Source organism: Anser anser (genome assembly GCF_964211835.1).
Source record: "Anser anser genome assembly, contig: HAP1_SCAFFOLD_187, whole genome shotgun sequence".
NCBI classification, from domain to species: Eukaryota; Metazoa; Chordata; class Aves; order Anseriformes; family Anatidae; genus Anser; species Anser anser.
This window is the reverse complement of record NW_028154127.1, coordinates 84,102-99,892: the sequence shown is the minus strand read 5'-3', so window position 1 is coordinate 99,892 and position 15,791 is coordinate 84,102. Positions and strand designations below refer to the sequence as shown.

The 15,791-nt window shown below is 35.8% G+C and overlaps 1 pseudogene across 1 annotated transcript in view; it reads left to right on the top strand.

Moving 5' to 3' along the window:
• The window catches only part of LOC310890758 (adhesion G-protein coupled receptor V1-like), a 90,194-nt pseudogene that overhangs the window by 62,258 nt on the left and 12,145 nt on the right, over positions 1-15,791 (top strand). The window contains exons 33-43 of the transcript in view: positions 4,340-4,470; positions 4,729-4,828; positions 5,822-6,001; positions 7,560-7,723; positions 8,287-8,380; positions 10,395-10,473; positions 10,963-11,101; positions 11,606-11,747; positions 12,236-12,498; positions 14,085-14,260; positions 15,102-15,226. The product of the transcript in view is annotated as an adhesion G-protein coupled receptor V1-like (transcript). The remainder of the gene's footprint in view (positions 1-4,339; positions 4,471-4,728; positions 4,829-5,821; positions 6,002-7,559; positions 7,724-8,286; positions 8,381-10,394; positions 10,474-10,962; positions 11,102-11,605; positions 11,748-12,235; positions 12,499-14,084; positions 14,261-15,101; positions 15,227-15,791) is intronic.

Here is a 15,791-nt window from a genome sequence, read left to right as displayed (position 1 = left end):
CAGTCTCCTGCACCTTTGATGGCTGGTATGGAGTCCGGGTAGTTACTGTTGATTTTTCGCCATCCTCATCCTCATCTTCAGTCTCCTGCACCTTTGATGGCCCAGCCTCGTCTTCACTTCGCCCAGACTTAGCAGAAGACTGTCTGCGTTTTAAACGACCTGAGCCTCTATACCATTTTTTCACCTTGTCTACAGGGGCAACTTGCACTGCTACAGCTCGTTTCTCTGACCCAGCCACAGGGTCTGCCACAGGGGTTGGAATACCCTCTGCGGGGTCAACTTGCACTGCTACAGCTCGTTTCTCTGACCCAGACACAGGGTCTGCCACAGGGCTTGGAATACACTCTGCGGGGTCAACTTGCACTGCTACAGCTCGTTTCTCTGACCCAGACACAGGGTCTGCCACAGGGGTTGGGATACCCTCTGCGGGGTCAACTTGCACTGCTACAGCTCGTTTCTCTGACCCAGCCGCAGGAGTGGGAGCAGCTGCACGAGCTGGGGCAGCTGCAGGAGCTGGGGCAGCTGCAGGAGCTGGAGCGGCTGCAGGGGCTGGAGCTGGAGCGGCTGCAGGAGCTGGAGCTGGAGTAGCTGCAGGAGCTGGAGCTGGAGCGGCTGCAGGAGCTGGAGCGGCTGCAGGAGCTGGAACTGGAACGGCTGCAGGAGCTGGAGCTGGAGTAGCTGCAGGAGCTGGAACTGGAGTGGCTGCAGGAGCTGGAGCTGGAGTAGCTGCAGGAGCTGGAACTGGAGCGGCTGCAGGAGCTGGAGCTGGAGCTGGAGCGGCTGCAGGAGCTGGAGCTGGAGTAGCTGCAGGAGCTGGAACTGGAGCGGCTGCAGGAGCTGGAGCTGGAGCTGGAACGGCTGCAGGAGCTGGAGCTGGAGTAGCTGCAGGAGCTGGAACTGGAGCGGCTGCAGGAGCTGGAGCTGGAGCTGGAACGGCTGCAGGAGCTGGAGCTGGAGTAGCTGCAGGAGCTGGAACTGGAGCGGCTGCAGGAGCTGCAGCTGGAGTAGCTGCAGGAGCTGGAACTGGAGCGGCTGCAGGAGCTAGGTTGCTAATAACATCAATTGCAGCTCGATAGGCACAAGCCAGACCCCAGCACGCTACAGTGATTTGTGTCACTTTGGAACTGCCAGAGTCATGACACCTTTTTTTCAAGCATTCTGCCAGCTTTTTAGGATTTTGCAGTTGTTCAGGGGTGAATGTCCAAAACACTGGAGGTGACCACTGCTCTAGAAACCTGCCCATATCCTCCCACACTCCCTGCCACTCGCAACTATCCCGCCTCAAGACAGATCTCCGGATGAGATTCCTAAGTAGTTGTTTAACCCTCCACAAAATCTGAAGCGCATTCAGGAGACATAACAACAAGAGCAGGCTGGTCTGAGTATCCCAAGGATATTCAACATCTCGGAGAACCACCGTAACTAACTCGGGGGATAAGAGGGTGGTGGTGAAGGAGAAAGGGAGAGTGAACAGGTAGGGAAACATGTCTTCCCCTGTCCCCTTCACAGATTGGCTCCCTAACGAAAACAGGCAATAGGTGTAATTGCTAATAGTTTCCGAGATATGGGTTCCAAAGTATAGAGTCGACGTCAGTGCTGAGTACAAATACCAGGTTAAAGTCGTGACCAGATATTTCATCATTTCATAAGCCATTGTTACACCGCACAGTACCATAACAATCTTAAACCAGGGCCCGGAAAGGATAAACAGTGCAACAGGGAGCACATACAGAAAGTAACGCACCATAAAACTCAATTTGGAATACAGGTACAGCAGACTGGAGATTAAGGCAATCAACATCGTGACTAGCAACTATTAAGCAGGTCCAATACTTATACCAATTTTAGTTTAACACACTCTGGTCAGATTTGTCGATATCTCAACCCTTCGGGCCCCACGTTGGGCGCCAAAAAGACTGTTGTGGTTTAACCCGGCTGGCAGCTAAACACCACACAGCCGTTCGCTCACCCTCCCCCCTCCCTCTCTGGGATGGGGGGAGAGAAACGGGAAAGTGAAGCCTGTGAGTTGAGATAAAGACGGTTTATTAAGACAGGAAAATAATAATAACAATAATAATAATAATAGTGATAATGGTAATAGTATTAACAATAATAATGTGTAAGAAAACAAGTGATGCACAATGCAATTGCTCACCACCCGCTGACCGATGCCCAGCCTATTCCCGAGCAGCCGGCCCCCCCACCCCGGCCAGCCACCCCTATATATTGTTTAGCATGACGTCAGATGGTATGGAATACCCCTTTGGCCAGTTTGGGTCAGCTGTCCTGGGTCTGTCCCCTCCCAGCTCCTGCTGCACCCCCAGCCTGCTCGCTGGCAGGACAGAGCAAGAAGCCGAAAAGTCCTTGGCCTGGTGTAAACACTGCTCTGCAACAATTAAAACATCAGCATGTTATCAGCGCTCTTCTCATCCTAATCCAAAACATAGCACCCTACCAGCTACTATGAGCTACTTAACTCTGTCCTAACTGGAACCAGGACATAGTGGAACAGCTTTCTATATCATAAAGCATTTTTCCCAGTCTTCAATGAAAATTCATTATAACTTATAGAGATATATTGAAATAAGCTTTGCCTTATTTGTGTGTGTGTGTGTTTTCCCAATGGTACTAAACCATTGAAACCACTTTTCTTTTAAATCTTTATTTCTTTGTAATGGATATGCAAAATTCTCAAATAGAACATAGTGGATTGCAGTGCAGTGTTAAACACTGTAATGATTTAGCCTCAGAGGAACCTGTAAATTGGGAGTCTACCATCCAGATATTTGACTGTAGAAGTGGAATCCTTGTGATATCAATAAATTTTGAATTCCTTAATTTTCTTAGAAGCAACATGGACCAACTTAAGCCAAAGATGTCGACATCAATGTCGACATCAATGTTGACATCTCTGAGACTTAACTGAAGTTTGAAATGTTGGGGCTGAATAGCACATTTATGTATTTGAAAATGGGTGTATACAGTTTTTGTATTACTTCTTTACAATATTAAATTTTATTTAAGTATATTAAGGGCTCTTGAAGTTAAGAATTCCTTTCTCTTTCATTGGTAGCCAATATACATGCATATCTCTGACTCTTCCTTACAAAAAATAAATGTAACTAGAAAATTTTCAGATTTTTCTTGCCAGTTTTAGCTGTACAATGCTGTACAATTCTGTAAGGTAATACAGTAGAATAGCAAGACAGCATCCTAAGTTGCTGCTCTCTAAATTGCATAATCAAAGGGACTAGTTGGGCAGCATAATGTTATTATAACATTATCTTATGTTTTGTTAATTCTTCAATAAGCAAAAGAAATCTCATGTATTGTTTTCAAAAATCTCAGAATTGTAGATTTCTGCATATTTCATGTCTCTGAAAGCCAATGCAGGACAAAATGTGCTGTTGAACTTAAATTCTGTGGACCTGAAAAATGCATATGAAATATGAATGCCATGTACCTACCTATTATAAATAACCATCTGTCCTCTATTGTGAATGTTTTGCAAAATATTGCCTACTGATCTATTCCATGTTGATATAACATGCTAATTTCACATGTCCACATTTAAAATATTTAATGGAAATTTTGTGAAAAACTTGTGAATATAAAACAATTTCCACATTTTACAAAGCCTACTAAGAGGTCTACTCTTTTTAATTAAAGTGCCTTTGGGGTTAAATGTTATAAATGTGCAAAATACCATAGTATTTGCTTCCTTTATATGCACATTGTCCAGCAATACTGATTACCTCTGAGATTATAAGAAATTATTAACATTTTCTGAATGTTTTGTTTTCTAACAGTGACCATATTTGTAAGTTCGAACTCACATAAATGGAACTTACAGATAATTATAAGCATTTTTTTCTGCATGCATTGAATAAAGTCACAAGACAGTGCAAATGTTCAGATAATGTGTATTCTTTCCAGGGAACTGTTGTAGAAAACTACTATTATTGTTGGTACATACAGTAGTTACTGTTTTGTACAGTTTACAGACTTGTATTGCTCTAATGTTTGCGCATGTTTTCATGAACATTCCCTTTCTAAGTTATTCATCTATACCAAGTTCCCTCATATGTTCATAATTATTTCCAAGTGTGAACTAAAAACAGAAAAAAAAAAACTAGAAGAGTTTAAGTTTAGGTTTTTCTTTTCAGCATTAAAAGTGAATGTGGTATATAACTACTGTGAAATTCAAACTGACAAAAATAGCAATATCTTTCAGGAAAAATACTTTAACTGTGTGATGCATGTTTTTGACCTCTCATTTTTATAACCAACATGTAGAAGAGGAGACCCTGAAACACTGCATCTTGTCCTTTATTCCTAGGAGAACAATTACAATTCCACATCGTAAGAACTCCTCCAGGACTGGGAAATGTTACTGTTGAGTGGAAGATAGTAGGACATAATGTAAAACAAAATTTTGCAAACTATTCTGGAATACTTTTTTTTCCTGAGGTAAGTCCATAAACAGTGATGTTGGCTACAGGAAAATAGTGTGATTAGAACTGATCTGAGAAAAAGTGTGCCTTTTCAACAGTCCTTCTTTCTTGGTTTGATTATTTAATTTCTCACTTTTTGACTTACAAACTGGAGGGAGCTTACAATTCTTGATACTTAACTCTTCTTAAAGAAATTGTTCAAAATACTTGTCATTATGATATCACTTGTGTTTTATAAAATAATGGCTAATCAATTTACCCTTAAAACAAATAGGGGACGTTGAATACAACATTGTATGTTGATCTGCTGGATGACCATATTCCTGAAGAAAAAGAAGAATACCAAGTCATCCTATACAACATCAAAACAGAAGGTAATGCAGAACTATAGCCAGCTACATCTTAAAAATACCATTTAATAATATAATATTTTTAATTTTATTATTTCATTTTGGAGGTATAGGACTGAGCAAACTGCAGCTGGTGCAAAGTACGCAAAGTTCATTAACATTTTATTGAAATAGGCTTGGTCCTTATGTATGTATATATAAATCCCACCGTGTCTCCACAAATACACTTAAATGGTTTTCAATCCTGATTTAACTCTGCCTATTTAATTCAATGGTTGTTTCTTCCCTTAATCTTAATGCAAACTGAGTTTACTAATATGTCATGGATAGAGTTGCCATGAAACATGCAGATATTTTTATCTTTTTAAACAATCTTGTCAAGCTGCAGACTTACTGATCTGTCCCTGAATTCAAGGTGGTCAGAATATTTTATTCTTGCCATTAAAATTATAGTGAGAAAAGAAGCCTTAAACTGCATCCGTTCTGAAATACCTTTTTTCAAACTGAAATTAATGTCCAAACACCAAACTAACTTGACATGGATTGTGTTGCTGCGAGGTGCCTTATCAACTTCCGAGAGTCACTGTGGCCCAACGGGATGAGCAAAATTATTCATCAAAGCAATAGTTGGAAAACATATCAGTTTATTGATGTAATGATTGTGAAGTGGAATATAGTTTTAAGCTTTTGGAGGTACTTCCTGGGAAAATGGTTTATTTCCTTTTAAAATATAGGGAAGTTGATATTTGGCACTGGCCTGTTAAGTTTTCTTATTTTTTAATACATTTTTGTGACTTTGTACTTGGTATGCATAAAATTTCTGTTTCTATTTGTTATAGAATGTAAGTATATATATGTGTGTAGGTCCCACACCATCCACATACTTCAGTGAGCTTTGGTTTCGTGGTATTTGCATGGCTACTGAACGTTATTTAAATGTAATATTAACAATAATGTAAGACAAAAATATTAGTTGCATAACACTTCATTCACTGCAGTCCACTGATTCTCTTGCAGGAGTTTCTTCTACAGGTGCTGCTGTTTTGGATAGTCAAGGATATGAAGCTGTTCTAACAGTAGAAGCTAGTGATGAACCACATGGAATTTTGAATTTTGCTTCCACATCCAGGGTGGTTTTAATCCCAGAAGAAAACAAAACAATTCAGCTTTTTATTAACAGAGAATTTGGATCTCTAGGTCTGTATAACAACTCCAAGAGAAAGGAAGTTTTGTTTTGCTTATCATTAGGCAAATAAAAGCCATGATAATGAAAGTTTGGAAAAATCTTTGTTACAGTTGGTATTTTTTTCAGAACTTCTAAGCTTCTTTCTGCAGACTTGGAAACTAAATATTACTTATTACTAGAGTCATAATCCTCATTAATACAGCAAGGGATCTGAAAGCTGTAACAATCAGGTGGCTATTAAGGTTACCATATTTTTGTCTAATGAGTCTGTCTCAAAGCATTAGTCTCTTCAGAAAAAATAAAAAACATGAGAAAAGTGACATGTACACACATCCCACATATTTTTTCTCTGAATTTCAGGAAGTCAGCACCTTAGGAATGTCACATGGAAAAAGTTGTGTCCAGACCATTGAATTCAATTTATGTCTCCTCTGACAATTTCTGATTCCTCTTTGAATCAATTTATCCATTAACATCCTTTAAACTATATAGTATTCAATTCTACAATACAATAGTGTGCTTCATGAAAAAAAAAAATGAATCTTGTGTTTGTTGCCTGAAAATAGCAACTTATGTTGTGAGAAAACATGTATAATAATTTCCTATTTGCCTTTTTGGACTATATTTACACCTCGGTGATAATCTGGCTGTTTCTTTTGCCATACTTGTTTTGAAATGAAGTAACATTTACAGTGCTTTTCAAGATCTGGAGACACCAGAGAGTTTTAGAGACATTTTAATGACACTATTTTTCCATTTATTTTTTAATACCAGTCCATACTCTAGTGTACTCTTTGAACACTATTCAGTAAACTAATGTTTTAAGATAATTGTTCATAGTAAGTGCAAGATCTCTCACTGAATTAAAATAAGCATCGTTACTTATTTATTAATTAGGACTCTTTTATCTCTTACATTTTATTTCATATAGAGCAGCTTTTAATTTCATCTATCATTTTATTTCAGGTTCATACTCCTTATGTTTGCCACTTGACTTACCCTACCAGATTAGCGAGAGGTGGCTTTATTCTCAAAACTATAATGTATAACTTTTCTGCTTGGTAATATTTATCCATGTGTCCCCTAATTTTGTTCTCTATTGAAGTTTGTCAATCTACCCAGGAAAGTATCTAGATTTATTAATCTGTGTTTCCCAGCACTGTCTTTAGAGCCTTTCTTAGATATCTGTCATTCCCAAAAAGTGTCCTTGTTGCAAAAACTCATATTAATGGTACATGAGATGTCCCAGTTAGTCTTTCAGCAATTTCATATTTATGGTCCACAGAACTTCAAATTTCTGGATGCATTTGGACCCAATGATTTTTGAGTCCTATGCAGACAGACAAGTCAGCAAAGGTCAAATTGAAGGCATATTGATAACGGTAACAAAGGTACACTAGCTCCAATGTACTTTGGATAACTCTTTTAATCCTTCTGTTTTGCAGTTAGTCTTTTTATTTTGTGGATGAGAATTTGATCTCTTGTCTTTATCCATTCCAGTGAACATTATATAAGAACTGAAAAACAATTTTTTTTTTCTTTTTTTTTTTCTCCTCACAAATTAAACAGGTACTATCAATGTTACTTATGCCACAGTTACAGGATTGCTCACTGTAAGTAATCAGACAGAAGAGACTGTGGCTGAACCAGGAGCTGATTATGTACCTGCTTCTGGCTCACTGATTTTAGAAGAAGGAGAAACATCAGTTGCCATAAATATTACTATTCTAGAGGTAACCTCTAAACCCTTTAATTCTGTACTTTTCTGTATGATTTCAAAAGGGTAATATTTTGGGAACTAAAGCTTGCAGCCATTATTTGAAGCCCTGTGTTATATTTCACTATCATTTAGAAAGATGGTTTCAATCTTAATATTAAAATCACAAGGGATCAAATAGTCACAGAAAGCAGCTCTACCTCTGTCTAAAGGTAATAAAGTTGTCTCATTAAAACTTTACCAACTATCTAGTAGTATTTAGAACAGTGTGCTTCATGGCTGGCTACAGGCTCATACTTTTTCATTGCTGGAGATACATGCCTCTAAAATCGGTCAGTAATTTATTTGCAAGAATAGTTTAGCGTCACCACAGGATCTTTTTCATGATATATAATGTCTTACTTAATTCTTCCACGATAATCAGTTTCAGACCCAATAAAATTATTTCAGGAAAACAGAAAAATGAATTCTAGTGTCACAGTAATATTAGAGACTTGTTGTGTGATCCTTTTTGGTGACTTCTGTGGAAGTTTCTTAAAGGACAATGAGAAGAGGATGTACTGTATTTGTGTTTTGCAGGATGATATACCAGAGGTGCAAGAATTCTTCTTGGTTAATTTAACTTCAGTGGAACTCATCATGAACCATTCAACGTCATCCCCACCTAAGCTAGGTAAAAACATCTTATAGCAAATTATTTTTACTTTTCCTTTTTAATGGTTTATATTATATTACCTTGGGAGATTACCATTATTCCTCTTACTTACCAACTATGCTGAGATGAGACATGGTTATTTAGAAGAAACATCATAGAATATGAAATAGATTTATTATTACACTTAATCTCTTGCTTTTTAAACTCTGGGAAAATTTAAATTAATTTTCGTAGAGGAGTTAGTAATTATCAGTTGGAAAGGACAATTATTTGAAAAGTTTATTGGTGATTTTTTCATCTGATTTTCATTTACAAACTACAAAATGGAAAAAAAAAGTAAAAAAAAAACTTTATGTGGCTACTCTGCTCACTCTTTTAAAAAAGTCTGTTTTTATTCTTTTATCACTTTTAGGAAACATATTTTATGGTTTTCCTACTCTTGCAATGATCTTTATTATTTGCTTAGTCTGCTTCTCATTTTGCTTCTTCAGAATTCAGTAGAATAGTAGTCATTAGCTTTAAGAACTGTTGGATTATCCTGTGGTACTAAAGACTAGTTATATAATGTCAGACATCTTCTTTGACTCTTTTCCCTTTTCTTTGCATGCTTATAGAAGTGACTGAGTTAATTCGTTACAGATTGAAAGGTAACTTGCAAGACTCATTGCTGATTTGTGAATAGTTGAGTCTAAAATATGAAAGGAGTAGCATATAAGAATGAAAGATTCATCCAAACTAAACAGTGTTGTATAGTCTCACTTTCTCTTTGGCTGTCTCCTTGAACCATGACCATTTAACACTGATGTGACACTGCATTGGGTCAGCTTTACTTACAATGAGAAAATAATAGTTTTAAGTCATAAGGAAAAAATGTGTTCACATAACATGTCAGTGAATTCTTCTGGTAGAAGAAATAGCCTGACTCAAATACGTGTGTCCGCGTGTGTGTCTGTGAGCAAACTCTTACAGATCCTGGGTGAACAGATCTGACTTCAGGGTGACATGAGAAAATGCAGGAGTGAAGCAGAAATGTCTCTGATTGCCATTACTCCCTCAGGATTTGTAAACCTCAGTAACACTTCTGTTGTCTGTGTAGAGCTATTGCTCATCGTCATCTCTACCTCATAGTGACAGGCTTAGATTCATGGCAATAATCTTCTACTTTTGTTCAGTTTTATCTGAATTGATGGAAAAATGTATATGGATCTAAACATAATATACTTATGGCAGACTCGGTGAAGTCAATTTGGTTTTAGAAAGTAAGTTGAAGTTTATAAAAAGTAAACAAGTAAGTTAAGGTAGTTGTGTGGTGCGGTTGTCTGAAAAACAACAACCTATTTTCTGAGAAGTATTAAGTTTTGACTGTAAAGTTCTGGTCTCTGAAGTTAGTAGACTTTTCTGACATTAACCTATTATTTGGTGTTTTTCACACTGCAGTGTATTCAATTACGATTTCAGGCTAATTGTAAATACCTGTATGTCTTTATGGAGCAGTAGAATATTACAGTATGTGAACACCCCACAAATAAATTAATAGTTGTGTATTTGTAGTGAAATCTGAGGTGTGCCATTAGAATGTATGATGAGGCACTGAAGCACAAATAGAAGATGAAATGCTGAATCATTTATTATTCTTCCTCATTGTCTTTCTCATACTCAGAATGGCAAATGCAAAATATTGAATGTCATTGTAATAAACACTTATAGTGAAGACAAATTAAGATTCCATCGCAAATCTAGACTTTATTATTTTCTAATGTTTTATGTGCTGTTTAACTTTCTACATTTTCCTTAGTCTTTTTTTTTTTTATGCATTATTAAATATTACAGTGCTAATTCAAGACGCATTATTGCACTTCTAGTAGTAAGGACTCTTTCCAGTTATCTTGCCCACTCCCATTTTCTCCTACACATTTTTTGTAAAGACACTGTAATATTAGTACCGATTGAATAAATGCTTCTGTGATTCTTGAAAATCAAGAAAATTGATTTTATTGTTCTTTAATTTTTGTCTTTCTGTTTTGCCTTTTAGATGTGGAAGGTTTAGCTTCTCAAATTGTTATCGATGCTAATGATGGTGTAAGAGGAGTAATTGAATGGGAAGGTACCAAGTAAGTCTCATCTTCCTTGAAGAACTTACTGTGCCAATTAGTGATTGGTGTTGCCCATTTTCTTTCTAAAAGTAAAACTCCTGTTAAAAATAGGGCCATGTCTTTGAGATGGTAAAGTAATCATTCAATTCAGCTGAACTAGAAAGTGGGATTCCCACACTGAAAACAAAAATTCACTATTCATCTAATCAGAATTCTTTTACTTATTACTACTTTCACTGTTGTCCTTTTATATCACCAATTTGCCTAACCTCCCCAGCCTGCATCAACTCTTCCAGCCTCACCATTCATGTAAGCAAAAAACAAAACAAAACAAAACAAAAACCTCATGTTACTTAATTCAATTTAGATAAGAGAAAAAAGGTAAAAAGGATGCGTTAGAGAACTATAATGTAGGGAATAATTCAGAGTGAAAATGTAATAAAAATGTACTATCTTTTTCAAAAGAACATAATCAGTGAACATTGAGAATTATTCTTTTTATTTTAGTTTTGAAGTTAGTGAATCTCATGGGAATCTGACAGTAATGGCTTACCGAAACAGAGGATCATATGGCAATGTGTCTGTATTTTTTTATGCCCAAAATTTGGAGGCCCAGCTGGGTTTGGATTTTAATGTAACCTCAAGGGTAAGAAGCAACTCTAAATCTAGTACTTTTTATTCTTTCAGCTTCCGTAAAAGAATATCTTCTTGATTATTCTGCAGAATGATCAGTAGTGATGCTAGATGTTTCAGCTTGTTTCAGTTGCTTTGGTAATCTAAATAGAATGAAATAAAAATATTCTTATTCTTACTATTTATTTCTTTTTTAAAAATATATTTTTTAATATAAAGCAAAATGTAAACTTTCAAACATCGATTTCAAATTTAATTTTGATTAGACATACAAACTTTTTCATAGACTATTTTTGCAACAGGACTTTCAAAATAAATTATTCTTTCTTGTCCTCATTCTGTAATGTGCTGAACCTTTATATTTCTGATTCAATCAGTTTATAAGGAACAGAGAATATGGCTCTTCCTATGCTTTCCCTTCCTTCCTATTTCACAGAATTCTGTTTACCGTAGTCAAAAATTTCTGTGTGATATTAACTGATGTAAGTATTCGGTGCTTTATGTGTTTCAACGCTAGACTCTTTTTTTTGCTGATGGAGAAAGGCATAAATCTGTTGATGTCATGATTTTTGATGATGAGATTCCTGAAGGTGATGAGAAGTTCCAGTTAATTTTAACAAATCCATCTCTGGGGCTGGAATTAGGGGAGAACACAACAGGTAAAACTTAGTTTTAATGTTCCATTTCTTTAGAATTCTGTGGCACACATTTTAATTCCACTTTTCTGAATAATCATATTTCAGAAAGCACCATTGTCCTGCTATGGTGAATCTTTATACTCCTTTGGAAGGTTCTGAAACATCCCTGTGAAATCTGTGCAATTAAAAAGTTTATATGTAAAGCAATGAATCAGAAAGCACGAAGATGAGTTTTTCAATGTGTACTACCTCACTGAACTGAGAGGTCTTTTTAGAGAGTTCATAATCCTTTTCTAGGAGAGACTATATTCTTCCTGTCTAGAGATCTTCCTAGTTAAAGTGAAATGCCTTCCCATTCTCTTCAGGTAATGTCATGGACACATAAGCATTATATACACACTAAAGGAAGAATGTATTTGTGTTTATGTTATGTATTATGTTACTATATATGTATATTTATATTTTACTATGTTAACCAAAGAATATTTTCATTATTTCTTTTTCAAAAGCTACAATTACTATACTTGCCAATGATGATGGCCATGGAGTTTTGTCATTCAATAACAGCAATCACTTCTTTCTGAGAGAGCAAACATCTATCCATTTGATGGAAAGTGTTGCAGTATTGAATATTATCAGAGAACCACCTCAGGGAATATTTGGCGCTGTGACTGTTCAGTATCTTGTAAGTGAGATTAATTCTTCAGAGGCAACAATGGATTTGACCCCTTCTCAAGGATATATTGTGCTCGAAGAGGGAGTCAGGTTCAAGGTAATATGCTAGTTATTACCAGAGAAGTCTAGGAAGCTTTTTTTTTGGAAATATTGGAAAGATTTCAGAAATGTCTGTGCTTTATCTTCTGTTTATTTTTTCTACTTCTTTCATTCATAAAGTGAATTGAGTCATGAGCTGTGACTGATTTCCTGTTATTATCTGATGTGGAAGTGTGTGAAAATTAAATGGGCTCATCTTTAGGTGTTTCTTAGTTTGTAAGGGTTGAGGTAAATTGAAAACAGTACACTATAGATAACGTTCATGTGTGCTTTGGAACAGTTCTTTTTATGTAGTCAATCTATAGCTGAAATGCAAACTTACTTTAAATTAAAGTGATAATTTGCAAGCCTAATAGTTAAGATCAAAGTAAAAATCCCATTCTGTAATTTAACATTTTAGTTAGTCTGAACTAAACAGAATGTGCTGCAACAAATACAAAAAGTAGAACAGTTGTCTGTCTTAGGATTGGAAAATAACTTAAGTATTAAGCTCACTGCCTCTATACTGTCCTCACAAGAATGTCAGCTACAAAATGAACTAGCTTAAGTTTGTGAATCCTGACTCTTCTAAGGTTTAATCACAATTCGATTTATTTATTTTTGCCAGTAAAGCTGGTGAAGCTAGTGTTAGCATATTACAGGCAATAGGATAGAAACTGAGACAAACTTTTCTTGGAAACACTGGTTTTCAATTTCTGGCCTTTAGATGCATTTGGAATCACAATGCAGCAGATCTATAAGAAGTTGGAGCCTTCTTAATATAGTTGGTAAATATGGTTTATTGTGGAAATGAACAGAAATATAAAACATTGTAAATTTTGTATTATTTCCAAATGCATCATCACTAACTTTTTATTTTGTACAGCAAGGCTATGCGTACCTATGAAATTTTTTGCTTGTTTGAGTAGTGTGAAGGATGACAGTGAGCCCCAAATGAAAGTGAAGCACTTAGCTTTCTCTAGATTGCTCTTTGCTAGTTTGAGATTGCCTTTAGAAGACCTGATCTTCATCCACAGTGGTGTAGGAGAGGGAAAGAAGCATCGAGAGGAAAGAGTATTTCAAATCTCTCACTATTCTTGCTTTTTTTTTTCCTTTTCCTTTTCTTTCTTGACAGCACCAGTAGTGAGATTACCCTGTTTCCCTGAAGATAGCTTAGCTGCCAACTAAAATAAATTAAAACCAACTTAACTGATTACACTTATAGCTGTGTTGTGAGTATAAACTACCCAAAAATGTACGGAATAAATAGAGAACAAAAGTATGAAATTAGGATCAAAAACTTCAGAGGATCATAGGATGAGAAAAGAAAGAAAAGAGAACAACAACAACGAAAAGTGAATATGCTCATCTTAGTGTTGCACCAATGGAGGCCACTAGATGGATGGCTTTAGAACCTCAGTCTGAACTCAGTCTGAGCTTGCCTCAATTCTGTCCTCTCCAGCTTCATGAGCTGCTCTTCTCCTGCTATGCTATCCAAAGCCTTATAGTGAAATAAATTTAAAAAAAAGGTAGCACATTCTGATAGAGCTGTGTCATCATCTGTTATCATGTCTCAATAACATTGTATGCTTGTTTTGTTATCAGACGCTGCATATTTCTGCGGTACTAGATGAAGAACCAGAAATGGATGAGCACTTCATTGTCACCCTGTTCAATCCAACTGGAGGAGCCAGACTAGGCACGAGAGTGGAAACTATGATTACAATATTACAAAACCAGGCTCCACTAGGGCTTTTCAGCATCTATACAGTTGGAAATAGGTACTTTACACTGATCAGTAAAAAGGAGATAGTTGCTCATACTCCAAAGAGATAATATTTCTCTACAATTTTGTTTTTGATGGATCGCATTAAAGAAATTCAGCAACCCAATTTGTAAATCTGTAACTTTGAAAGGTATTGTGAAATACTATTACTGCTAAACAAAAGAGTAGAAAAATGCATAAAAAGGACTATTCATAATCCAAAATTTCAATTTATTTATTATTATTTTTCTTTATAAACTAATACTTCACTAGTGCCTACATATTCCACTGATAGTATTCCATGTTAAAAGTTCCAAACCTCATATCAGTGTCCAGGAAGTCATACGTTTTATAATTTACTTTCATTTTTAAACCTGTAAAAAATATACTTTCACTGAAGGCTGTTTTTCAGAAGCAAGTGACACATATGGACTGCCATTTTTAAAAACCATTCAGCTGAAACCATACAGATTAAATAAATTTACTATTTAAATAAAAAATGTATGTATGCTATTTTATTAATACATTGATATTTAGAGTTAATAATTTATATTAATATTTAATAATAATATTATCTAAACATTTATTACGTGAATTTAATATACTTAAATTTCAGTCTGTTTAAAGATTTTGTTGAATTGCCTATGATTTTGCATGATTGTAGTAAGGATCATTGGGAAACCCTAATTAATGTAGCTACCAGTCCATCAGATACTGAAACCTGTTATTAATATTTTCTTTTTATTTCTGTTGTATATTCTGCATCTGGAATTGTACAGTAAAAATCTTATTTTTATTACAGCAATGAATATACTATAAAATAATTTTTTCCTTATTTTTATGATTCTCACATTTAGGACAAATTTCATCATAATTGAAGAAGCCAACACTACAGCTTATTTGAAAGTTTCACGGAGTAATGGGCTTAACGTTTCTGTGAGCGTTGAGTGGGAGACATCATCAGATACTGCATTTGGCATCAGTACGTTCACTTTACAGAGAATGTCCACTGCTTTTGTAGAAGTGGAGATAGTAAGAGAGTAGCCAAGCATACAGGAGATGTAGCTTGGGAATGTAAATTCAAGTATTCAGACACAATTCAGTTAATATTTTCCTATGTAAGATTTAGTAGATAAAATACTTTAGCTGCTTAAGAATCACCTTGTCATCAGCCACTTCTGCCAGTTTCAGTAATCTCTATTTCTGTCTTTGCTGCTAATATGAACATTATTGTCACTAGCCATTTATTTATTTATTTATTTGTGTGTGTGTAATAAAATTTGTTCCGTACTACTTGTAACTCAGGATCTTTCTAACACAGTATAAATGACATGTGACATGCAAGAGTCTAGCTCCTGGAGTTTAGTTCTGACAAGACGGTGCTTAGGGACCGTCTTGGAATAAAAACATGAACATGTTGTAAATGGGGAACAAAACATGAACATTTTGTAATTTGTCTTTTTTTTTTTTTTCTTTACTACTTGCTATCTAGCTAATTCTCTTGTTAGCTAAATTCCAAGATCAATTATTATGAGTCAGACTCAAAT